This window comes from Papaver somniferum, chromosome 3 (assembly GCF_003573695.1).
Source record: "Papaver somniferum cultivar HN1 chromosome 3, ASM357369v1, whole genome shotgun sequence".
Classification (NCBI taxonomy): Eukaryota; Viridiplantae; Streptophyta; class Magnoliopsida; order Ranunculales; family Papaveraceae; genus Papaver; species Papaver somniferum.
In genome coordinates this window covers 34,822,634-34,835,420 of record NC_039360.1, presented here as the reverse complement: position 1 = coordinate 34,835,420, position 12,787 = coordinate 34,822,634, and the positions used below count along the sequence as shown (strand labels likewise).

General features: G+C 38.5%; 1 long non-coding RNA gene across 2 annotated transcripts; it reads left to right on the top strand.

Annotated features, from left to right (window-relative positions):
• Positions 1-9,405: 9,405 nt before the first annotated feature.
• Positions 9,406-12,069, top strand: LOC113355828. Of its 2 annotated transcripts, XR_003362613.1 has the most exons (3): positions 9,406-9,690; positions 9,805-10,575; positions 11,075-12,069. It is a non-coding gene; the product is annotated as an uncharacterized LOC113355828 (long non-coding RNA). The 2 variants fall into 2 exon arrangements; XR_003362614.1 differs by lacking the exon at positions 9,805-10,575 and having other exon boundaries at positions 9,412-9,690.
• Positions 12,070-12,787: the final 718 nt, after the last annotated feature.

Genomic DNA, 12,787 nt, shown 5'->3' with positions numbered 1-12,787 from the left:
GGTCCCTACTTTGATCATCTTAGGGTTTTCTTCCGTTCCTATGTTGATTTCTTTTACGGGCTCTACTGGTGTGAACACCGGCTTCGGGTCCCCGAGGACTGGGACGTTCTTTGATTGCTATTTGGTATGTTTTTGTCCTTCGTTGGCTGTTGAAGTACCTGTCTCTGTGTTTAGGACATTATCATTTTTTGTCAAACCCCTCCCTGTGGTTTCCTTGAGGAACAGGTCTATGGCCTTTTCTTTCGCAGCTTCTTTATTTTTAATCCTTCGGGTTTTTCGCTGCTCTTCTTGCTCGTTGTTGATACGATCCTGAGTGGTCTGGCACTCTTTTGCAGAGACCCAATTTCCCTTGATTTCCATCACTCCCTCGGGTGTAGGGAATCTGAGATATTGGTAGTAAGTTGCAGCCACTCCCTTGAGTTTATGTAACCACTTTCGTCCAATAATGGCGTTATAGGGGATGGGGCATCAACCACGCTGAATCGTGTTTCTACTTTCATGGGTCCGGCGTTCACCTGCAACACGATGTCTCCCAATGGATTTGTGGGTGCTCCATTGAATCCGTAGATGGTGTAATAAGAGTTCATTAGCTGTTCATCATGGAGCTTCATCCATTTGAATGCGTCGTAGAATAGAACGTTCACTGAGCTTCCCCCGTCTATGAGGATCTTTTTGAAGTTACATCCAGCCACTGGTAGTGTGAGGAACAAGGGATCGTTATGATCTTCCATATCTTCTTCGATATCTTCAGTATCGAAGATAATTGGTGCGTCCATCCACTCTTCGTGTTCATCCACCTCTACGCCATCAATCTTATATAATTCGCAGTGGTCTTCGAACTGCTTCTGTAGCCTCTTTCCTATCTGCGCTGTAAGGGAGTGCCCCGCGGCTTCGGAACGCGAGATGGTGTTGATTGTGCGGTTTCCCTCTGGAAGTTGGACTTGCTTGGTCCGTTTGGATCTATCCTTGGCGACCTCCTTTCGTATGTAATGTTTGAGTTCGCCAGCATCAATTAAATTTTGGATCATTATTTTGAGGTTTTTGCATTTCTCAGTCTGGTTTCCATTGAAGCAGTGATACTCACAGTAATCTTTAGACTTCTCGGTTCTTCGGGGTTGTTTTCCCTTAGACCACGACCACTCCAAATTTTCCCTTCCTTTGATCTCTCGCAAGATCCGAGCGTAGCTAGCATTGAGCTTCGTGTAAACCTGATCTTCGAATTTTCGATCGTCTTTTCGTCGTTCCTCTCTTCGTTCCTTCCTATCTTCGTGAGTCCGTTATACTGAGCTATTTCTTTTGGCCCCGCTGGTTTGTTCTACGGAATTGGTACGGTGAGACCTCTGCATGTGTGCCCTTGGGTTCTCACGCTGGATTTCTTCAAGACGAGCGTACTTTTCAATAATTATTCGAAGATCTCCTTCTGTCTTAGGCACGCTTCCATGAATCTCAATAAATAGTGGACTCATTCGGTCTAATACCCACTTGTAGCAGTTGATACTTACTACTGGGTCCACACTCCCTATGTCTTGGAAGATCTTGTGTCATCTGTTGGTGTATTCCCTCGTGTTTTCCTTGTAGCCAATTGCCAGAGAAAAAAGTTTATCCATTCCAGTGTTGACATCTTTGTTGTACATGTATGTCCTCAGAAATTTCTCTGCGAGTTGATCGTAGGAGTTGATGGAATCAGGTGGCAGGTTGTCAAACCAAGACAAAGTCGATCCCTTCAGACTTGATGGAAAATATCTACAGAGGACGGCGTCGTTCTGACTTCATCGGGCTAAGACACAGTTATAATACCGTATATGTGCCGCGAGATCACTGGATCCGTCGTAGCATTCAAAAGTTGGGACAGGGCACTTTAACGGAATGGGGGTATTTTCCAGGCGATGAGTTAGGGGCGTGGAGTTAGCTTCTTTCATCACCTCTTCAAGCCTTCCTCCGCCTTGTCTGGCTTTTAACTGTTTGATCTCAGCCATCATCTCATCACGCAACTCCTCCATTGCGCGATAATATCCCACGTTCTCATGCTCAGTTGAGCGTTTCTTTCTTCGATCTTCGCTGTCATAATAGTCTAACTCTTCGGTGGCATATTACGGATCGGACGCACTGATTCCCCCGGCGTCATTTGCTAGGATGATTCTTCGGTCTCGATTAGGCTCTGGTGCTTTAGAATTTGCTTCGTCCAGTTGTTGGCTAGTCTTCTTGCTTTGGGCAATCTTATCTTTCAAGTCTTGGTTCTCCCTGGCCAGAAGAGCTACAACATCTGCATAGACCTGCTGGCTCTTTTTCAATTCTTCGAGCTCTACCATCAGTCGGTGGGATTGGTTTGATCCCTGATTGGGAGTTACGGCTGGTACCCCTACGGCCATAGTTCCCCCTTCGTCTACAGTGTATATTAAGGGTGGCTGAGGATCAGCTTCAATCATTGGTATCTCCAAGTTTGGTCCCCTCGGTTGAGCTTCCACCCGTGGTACTAAAACCACTGGTATGGTTTGATTCTGACCGTTGGTTGACGGCATTCTGAAGATTGGTGGATCTGCGGGCTGATGTGTCATAGATTCTGCTACCCCTTCTTTTTGTTGATGGATTTGGCTTGAAACCAAAGTCTTGTTAGCTTCTGTAGCCTGGAGGGCCGCAACAGTCTTCGTGGCTGCTGCTTTGAGAGCCGAGGCTGCAATGGAGTTAGTGTTCATAGGTGAAGTGATTTCCGCAGCATCCTGCCTCTGAGTAGTTGTTTTAGCTTTGTCTCCTTTCTGCTTGCTTCGGGTCATGACCGAGGTAACCCTCGGTGTCTCATTTGATGAGGCTTTGGTTTTTCCTGCCTCTAGTATCTTCTCCATTTTTAATCCTTTCCTGCATAGGGGAATAAATAAGGAGAAACAAATATATCCACGAGGATCGGGTTAGCGCCACTCGTACCCGCAAGACTATTGGAATAGAAGGAAATGAGTTGCCCAAGGTCCCTAATAGAAGAGAAATGTAAAGACTTCATTGGTCTAGTTTTTGAAATACAAATCCTCTAATAAACGATCGTGAATCTTGTTTTCAGACTACTTTTTGAAAAAGAACTCTTGAAAAGGCAGATCCGTCGCGAGGACTCATGAATCTGGATTATTAAATCTTAGTTGAAGAAAACACCTCCCGTGCAAATCTGTGATAGATAGCCGCGGGTTTGTCTGTTTTGAAATGGTGTTTGTGAAAATGAAGAACATGAACCCAGAATTAAAAAGGTTTTGAAAGTACGCTGAACCCAGAAAATGGCACAAACATAATGCGCGTTTTAAGGTGAAATCACAGGATAAGATAAATCTTTTACCGGGACAAAGTCCCTGTTTCTAGCGCCAAATTGTGAACACATAAAACACGGGGCCATCCAAGTGTTCACAAACAATACTCGCATACGTCCTAACTCTAGAATTGTACATCGTATGCATGACGGGATGATTATATTGATTCATCGACTCAAAGCCTTCGGGCTTGTCATTGTCTAGTCGAATATTATCATAAATAATGTTCGTATAAGGAAATAAATCAAGAGAAAAGTATAAATATAAAGCATATGAAGTTTAACGCTGAATGTAAGGTGCTGAAATGTAAATGAGACAGATTTACGTGGTTCGGCACTAAGGCCTACGTCCACGGGGTTTGGTGTTTCACTATGTACTGAATGGTTACAAAGATAGTCGAATGACTTTAAAATATACATAGGTCTGCGGAAGTAGGTGGGTTACTTACTCTTCCTATTTCTCTCTCTTATATTCTCCTCTAATTGCTCTCCAAAATGGTCTGCCCCTTCTCTCTTAGTGGAGAGGGGTATTTATAGGGAAGGAATGTGGGTCCCATCTCTGAAGTGTCGTTGTAATCTTATCTTCTTGTGCTTTGTGCCTATTACGCAGAGGTCTTCGGTATATGCCGCGGCCTGAGCTTGAACACGAAGGGTTATCCTCGCTTCTTCCACGAGCTGATCGACACGTGTATATCTCTTTGGTATTTAATGCGGGTAGATGGATGTCTGCTCGTGTCAGACAAGTGTCTCTTTGTCTGGTCACATCTGTGTCAGCCAAACTTCCTCTCGGCCGTTGAACTGGGATCTTCCTCGGGATTGGGTGCGTTAATACCCAAGGGATATTATCTGGTGCTCCTCTGAGTCATCATCCTTCTGTGGTCCTCTGTCCCTGACCGTCAGATCTGCTGACCGATGGCATCTTCTGATGAAATGCTTGCTATCATGTTTTGATGTCTCGTTTCGCATGCCTTCCACGTGTCTTTTTCTGTACACGTGGAGGATGATGAAAGGTGTACATACATGCATATACGAAGGAGCGGTTATTACTGCAGTCCAACCTGCACTTGTACCCCAATCTATCTTGCTCCAGCATTTCAAACTCGTGGACATGCACAAGAGATATATTGTCCCCCTACTAGCAGTAGCACTAGGACTGTGACGTTAATTTCCTTTTCTGAAGCTAACATCATCATTTATTTTCTTCTTCTTGACTTTATATTATCGAAGACTTGGAAAAGAAACAAGTAATCTGCAAAAGCAGTTATGCAAACAAATGGAGAAAGCAATTACAAAGAACATTAAACGTTGATAGAAAACAGGCAAGAAAAACAGGGTTTTACTTTGTCCGGCAGTGGTTATCAAACTCAGCCCTTGGCATATTTAGTCTACAAATTCCTCTTGACGTCCAATACTACAAGTCATTTTGTATGGCAACGGTTATAAGCGTTTTTTTTTTTACCTAAACACTTCAATTCTATAAGGCAAGGTACATATCGTTTTCCTTCTACAGTCTCCAATACGCATTACCGACTTGTTTATGGACTTGTCATGATCATTTCAAAATTTAACATAAAATCAAAGATTGATTCGAGCTGTGTATTGTAGTAGTGTTTCATTATTGGAGGCTCGTCACATGTGCTCCTAAAGTGTACTCCATCGGAAGCCAAGATGGCGTATGAAATCATTTTCCACCGCAAAAGAGATTTCCAAGTCGTCGCACAACATTTACTATTCGAAATTCCAAATAAACAACTTTTAGTCTATGGCTAGCTGCTGTTTATGTTTGTCCACCGCCGGTTTTTAAGGTCTTAACTTCCATGGGGTACGTTGTGAGGAAAATAATGTTGATAATACGCCAAGTTTGTCTTTTGCCGGTAGTTACTCTAACTCTTCTATCTTCTTATAGTTGCATGATTACTCGCCCCACTGAAGTTTTATGAAGATAGTTAATAATCTTGTCGCTGATACCTTTTCGAAGAATGATCCGAGTGTAGTTTTTTGTTTTCAGTCACATTATCAAAAACAAAAATAAAGTTTGTATAGATAAATTTTGTGAAAATTTCGAAAAATATAACTCAAGCACTAATTTGAAAAGATAAGACTAATTGGTCGAACCACATGCTACGTAGTAGAAATTCCGAATGTTCCTAAAGGGGAAAAGTTTCATCATGAAATAATTAAAGTCTTTGTGGGTAATGATGGATACCAAACGGAACCAAAATATTGTTTTCCGGAAAATGTTGTTTTCGTCCTGTACATGTATCCATCAATGACATGGTTATTCGCCTATCCAATTTTCAAAAAATTCCACGCAATGAGAAATTATGACAACGGTACTGTAATTCCTATTGTGTGCACATTCTTTAACAAGTTTACATGTAACACTAGATTTGTGCCCGTGCCACGTACCGGGCATTTTTCCCTTTTAAGTTGGTGGATGTGGGGTTTCGCTCCGCCCCGCGATGGTGCATCACTGATTTGGTGAGCACGGGCTTCGTCGCATGGCGATGCTTTTCGACTTGATGTGCGCGGGACTTCACACCTCCCCGTGCCGATATATTTTTGATTTGATGTACGCGAGGCTTCACCCAGTCCCGTGTCGATGTATTTTTGATTTGGTGTGACAGAGTGAATATTAAATAGGTGGATAAAAGGTAAGAACACGTCAGGCATTTTTTTCTTCTACTAAACATATTTTTGATTTGGTGTGCGCCCCGCCCCGTCTCGATGTAATAGGTGGAGAAAAGATAAGGAAATGTGCACCGATTTTATTTATTTATTCCTTTTATTTCGCATAATATTTGTACGAAATATGTAAATTTTTTTCCCTTTATGTATTAATTTGGAACAGAGATGTACATATCATATGTTTCTTTACGGTGGTAATTGGTAGTTGCCCGTGCTTTTGTTACTCTTTTTCTTTAAAATAAAATAGTGATTAAAATTAATAGTTATCCGTGTCTTTTTATTTTACCGTCCAACAAAGCTCTTTTTCTCTTTAATAAAAAAAAAATTGGTAGTCGCCCTCAATAACATTGCATTGTTAGTACGGAACAAAGGCATCTGTACGAACAAAATTGATAGTTTCCTGTGCCTTTTTGTTACTCATTTTCTTCCACATAAAATGTTGATGATAAATGATAATTGCACGTGTATTTTTGTACCCTCCGGGGAAGCTCTTCTTTTATTATAGAAAAAAAATGAAAATTGATAATCGCCCAAGAAGCAAAGCCTTGGTATAGTACCTATAGCATTGGATTGTTTGTACATATCAAATTTGTCATTAAGTTCCAGCAGCGGTCAAGTTTGGATGAAAGGAATATGGCAATGCGCCAAGCATTTGCTTTTCTTGTATCCTGTGATGCAATATGTACATCACCGTTACTATTTTTTTTTTCTTGAAAAACTATCTTGCACATGTAGATTGGTTATAATCAAGCCAATCTAATTAAGCATCGGACTAAAAACATACTTCATTCGCCCCATTATTAATTGACTTGTTTACTTTTAAATTTTGTCCCATTAATATTAGATTTTGTATCATTTAAAATTCATGTTTATATTCGTTACGTAGGTGTTCTAAAATGTTTTTCAATGATATTATACTCAATCTCTTAGTGTTTCCGTTCATGGTGAATGATCTTTTTTCTTCTAATCATGTATATATTCCAAACTTGAACCAAATTACTACTTTGATCAGAAGAACAATATCTTCCCTCTTCTATGAGTTGGTTCTACAACGGAGCTCTTTCAAGGGAGCGCAGGTTCTGGCAGTGAAATACGAAACAATATCACGAAAAGGGATTTTGTGATGAATACAGAAGGGGATATGTGTATCAAAAATTTCCAACAACTTAACGATTTTCATCTTAATTAAATTATAACTAACATAACTAACTAATGATGATCTTATTCGGGATCCTAGTAGGAATTAAATTTTAGTTATATTCTCTACCCTTCCATCAACAAAAAAAAAAGAAAAAGTTCTCTGCCCTGCACTTTCCCAATATTTTCTTTTAGTTTCCTAACGTTGTCATGGTTCTCGAATATTGTAGGTTTCCTAATATTATAGGTTTTGACGTCTTTTCATCAAAGATCAAAACACGGTAAGTGTAGGTTTTCTTTTTTCCAAACTGTTTTATTTCGGGACCAATCACGCGATGCCAAATATCCTCACCAAAATGTTCGTTTCACAGAACTCAAAAAAGACTTATTTCGTCCAATAAAATGCAAGGGTTTCCTTACCATTCAACGTGGGAGTTTTTTTTGTCTAGGCCTTTAAGTCTTTAGATTTATTGTAAATCCATCAATGACATGGCGACACTCCCGCTACTCGTGGTGGACAGTCAGATACAAAGAGGTGGATTTTACATCCTTCCGGTGTGTTTTCTGTCAGAACATTATATTCACAGTGGGTGGCGAACCATGGAACGTCTCACTTCCCTTCTCACTTCATCTGGCATTAGGTAATACCTCTAAAAATCAGTTTTCTTATGTGGTGTTTGGTTCATGGTAATCTGAATACTATAAAAGTACTTCAACGGAAAGGTATGAATCTACGTAATGATTGTGCTTTGCGCGGTAGAGGAGTGGAGTCACAAGACCATCTTTTCTTGCACTGTAAGATTGCATACAAGATGTGATGCAACTTAACACCAACTACAAGTTGGACTTGGCTTTTGCCGGGTTCGGTGAGGGCATTGGCAGAGGCATGGCACACAAAGCAGTTTTCTCAATCAGGAAACTATGTTTGGAATTTGACTCTGACAGTCGTCGTTAGCTCAATCCGGAAAGGAAGGAATTGTAGAAGATTTGAAGATAACTATCTCTTCAAAACTGATGGCGATCTCATCTTTGAAGCCAAGTCTTCAGTCCTTACTTGGGCAGTGGCTGCAGGTCACGGTGTTCATCAGAACTTCTCTCATACTGTTTTGTCTAATTGGTAGGCAATCCTTCTGTAATACTCTGTTTTTTTTTTTGAACCTTCTTTTCTTTGCTTTCATCTACCTCTGGCAGAATTGTTTGTACATTCATTCTTTTATTAATACATCTTCCTTTTCGATCAAAATAAAATAAAATAAAAAATTAATTTATTGCATCATAGCCAATTATTTTAACGTAGATTTCTATTCTCCCTCGATTCCTATTTTGTTTTTTCTATAACAAAAATCATTAACAATTCAAGAGAAAGTTTTCCAAAGGTATTTATATTTCAAAAGAACCAAAATATCTAAAGTTAAAATTCTTTACTATCTTTAGCAATCTCCATAAGTCTGAATTGGCCGCTTATAAGAAATTAAGATGTTTTCCTTTGTTCAGTGCACACACTCCGACCAAACAAACAAACGAGAGAAACACTGTTGGTTCTACTTTCACCTTTCTTGTTCCTCAAAGGTTTGACGCGTTCCAGGAGGTCTCAGGTTGGAGTTCCCGATGCCGCAATACTGCGGAATTTAACATGGCATATGAAGTTAGCTTGCTCCCCTTCCAACATAATCAGTCCCCTATCCACTTTGGCTTTCTTGGATAATTCCTCATGAATCTCGCTGGTAGGACATCACGATAGCATGTTCAACTAATATAATACATTGTTGGAGCTTAGCTTGTTGCTACTCTTCCAACTAGTTTCTTATAACAGTACTCTTTATTCAATAATAATAAAAAATTAAAACAAAATCAGTTTATATTAATAATTTTCATTTAAGTGAAACAAACAAGTGCGTATCAACCTAACCTTGTTAGGATAATTACCTTGTCATTTTGATTCTCTCAATCAGCAGGTGCTTGAACCAGACACCGATTTAATCCACAATAAAGCCTCATGTAGGGCTGTCAACGGATATTCGATATCCGATAGCTGTTTCCTAATATACGGAATCCGTTACGTTGATTTCCGACGTAACGGTTATCGGATATCCGGTTCCGATAAGGTATCGGTTATTTTTGTGTTAACGCAATAAAAATGGATTGGATAGTTTCCGTTAGGTTAATATCCGATACCGATAAGGGTTATTATAAACACTCGAGTATCCTTCTGATCTATGACCGTTCATCTATTAATCAACGCTCAAGATCAAAGATCTGAAAGAAAATAACGAGTTGACCTTTCCCTTAATTACGAAGCATCTGTGTGAGAGAGAGAACCCATTTTTGTTTCATCTCTTTTTTTCTGTTTCATTTCTATTCCATATCAAGTCTGCTAATTTGAATTCGCATAAGCAACAACGAGTGTTCTTGGTTTCTGCAGAAGAGAATGGAGACTGAATCAAGGAATGAATCAACCATTGACAAACCTAATATCCAGTTGGTATTCTGATTTCATTTGAAGCAGCGACATCAATGGATTCAGGGGTTTCTGAATCTCAATAGAAGTTCATGAGAGAGTGGTGGATCAGCTAAATTAGGTGAGGATGAATCTGCGTGAAGAATTATTGAATTAATTATGGTGTTGTTGTTCTATGTTTGGATTAATTTTCTCTTTTTTTTTTTTTTGCGATTTTGGGGGCTGTGGATTTCAGAAGTGTATCCAATTTTAGGTTAGCAATCAATTTGATTATGTTTGAAGAATATATTCGGTTGGTAAATCATGAATTTGAATTAGCAGCTTTGGTCTTTTTTGGAATTAATCGGCTGCAACGTAGAATAGCAAAGTTAGGATTTGATTGTTGGCTAGCTAAGCTTTTGGAAAAATAACGGAACTTGATGGAAATATAACGGAACTTAACGGTAGCGGCTGAGCCACTATCCATTTCGTTAAATGCCGTTGACAGCCCTAGCTTCATGTGTTCGGTGGTCTTAGATAGCTAAATGCTCAATATGTACAACTAGCTCCGGTACATTTTAGATAGACCACATGCATATAGGAAGGAACAGTTATTAATGCAGTCCTACCTACTTGTATCCCAATTCCCAATCTATCTCTATTTGCTTGAATATTTCAAACACAAAATTGGTCAAAAAGATCGAAACAAACAATTTCTGGGTGAAATAGATTTCTAGCTTTTTATACTGTTTATATAGCCAAAAATCAAAAATATACTGTTGAATTAGCCAATTTAGATATTTCACCCAGAAACAAGTGAATAAAGAAAATATTTTTGACTAAAATACCCATTACTTAGAAACGATATTGCACAAAAGTATTTCCTTCTCTTTATATCGACAGAAACGATATACAACAGAGACAAAAATTCTCTTCCAGATCTGAGAGCTCAATCATGGTGATGAACTGCTGTGAAATCAACATTTAAGTTATTTCTTCTATCAAAATCTTTTCATATCTTCGAACGGTAAGTTTTCAATCTCAAATTCATCAAGTTATTTAACTGGTTATGATTTATAAATCCGATTTTGGCTTTGTTTTTGTTTAATTATAAGAGGAATTCACATAACCTTGTGTTTTACTCTTTGATTCAGTAATATTTAATTTATTTTTTGTAATTTTGGGTTTTGTTGGTGATTTTCTAGGGTTACTAATAATCTGATTTTTATGATTTTTTAGGGTTATTAATAATTTGATTTTTATGCTTTTCAGCTTGTTTTTATTTCGAATCATTTGTAGATTTAGTTTTGATGTTATTTTCAATTGATTGATTTTTGGGTAAGAATTGAGTTAGTTTTTCATGTTTCAATTGATTTCAGGTTTATCTTGTATTTACTCATTAATGTTTTGTGTGTTTGTTCTGTTTTTGTATTTAACCGATCAAACATTGTACATGTAGTAGATGGCTCCCAATTTCCACTGAATGACATCCAGTTTCATATTTTTGTTGTTTATGTATGTTGTAGATGGCTCCCAATCTCCAAATTCTTTGTGTGACTATACATTTAACCAGATGCAAACCAGTTTCTAAATTCTTGGATTACCTTAGCGAAGAGCATGCCTACTGCAATATTAGTCGACTACATTCGATTAAAAACTGAGTATGGTGGTTAGCATGGAAATGGATAAGATAGAAGTGTTGTTGCTGATTGATATTGTTGTAGCTGAGATGAGTTACGAAGAATGCAGGGTTGGTATGTTGGTGCCAAGGAAAGGAAGCTATGATGTTAGTGTTGATAGTGCTTCAAGTGGCCTGGTTGAGATGAAGTTACAGTTAAGCTGAGCAAATGGCTAGTAAAGAAGATGGTATGCAACTGAAATGCCATGAGCTTGTAATGAAGTTGTACTCTGATGCAGCGATAATGGAGATGAGAGCGAGGGGATCTGATGCTGAGAAAGATTAAGAGAATGGGTTGCATTCAGATTTGGTTTTGGTCCGAGTATGGAGATGCAGAATTGCAAGAATTGGTTGAAGCATGAAAGTGATTGAATCTGACCCTGAGTTGTGTTGGATTTTGGTTGTTCTGGTAGTGCAGACTGAATGAATGGATTATGTGTGTGCTTGTAAGTTGCAGGTAACTCAGGACATTGCAGATGAGTTGGTGTTGTCCGATAGTAGGAAATGTGACTGGTTTTATGGCCAGTTCGGGGAGGAGCAGTGATGAGATGGTCAGAGTAGAAATTGCAGTTGGTAGTTATGAAAATATGTTAAGGGAAAAGTGGTTTAATGGTTAAGACGGAACTGGGGTTTTCTATATTAACGGAGTTCAGTTTGAATTGGCTGGAATGTAAATGTTTGTGCTTGATGGAGCAGATAGGTTGAGGTGCAGGTGATGATTGAACGTGATATAAAAATATGTTTGGAATGTTGTTATTATTGAAAAGTTGTACTGAAGTTGTAAGCGGCATATGGATCAGTTTTTCTTTATGTATTTAACTGAATAATAACATTAACTCTATTCATATACTTCTTGCAGATGCTTTGAATTTTCAAGTTCTTTCTATGGTTATGCATTCTACTGACTCATGTTCAATTGCAGATACTCTTCATTTTTTTATGCTAAAACTTGAATGAGTTCAGGAACAACACAGAATATTCTGAAGAAAAAAAACATACCCATCCTGCACATACTCACAAATTTTTTTTTTTTGCCAAGATGCAACCAGTTTCATCATGCATATTCTGGCAAAAAAATACCTGCATATTCTGAGAAAAGATCATTTTAAATTATTTACAACTGGAAGTGTATGCTAGTTTAAGTAACAACATTACATATTTAATTGACTTGCAATTAAGATTCATGCATCTATAGATGAATCTTGATTTATAAATCAATGCAAAGAAAGTTTTACAAGAAACAAACTTAAGTTTAAACTACATCAATAGGCTTTTGTAGAGACCTATTTGCTAAACAACCTAATGACATCAACGATTTTAGTTATCATTCAACTTCCAGCAATTGCATACGTTATAAACTTCATTTATTTTCCTTTTTCTCCGACTTTTGCTAGCCACGTTCACATCTTGCATACTGCTTCTACTTTATTCACCATCCACGTTCACTTCATGCCTATTCTTGGCTCTTAATTCAACACTCCGCTTGCTATTGCTTCCTGCAACAATCTATAATATAAGCGAAAATGGTTTGTTTGGTGGTCTTTGTGCACCTGAAATGACC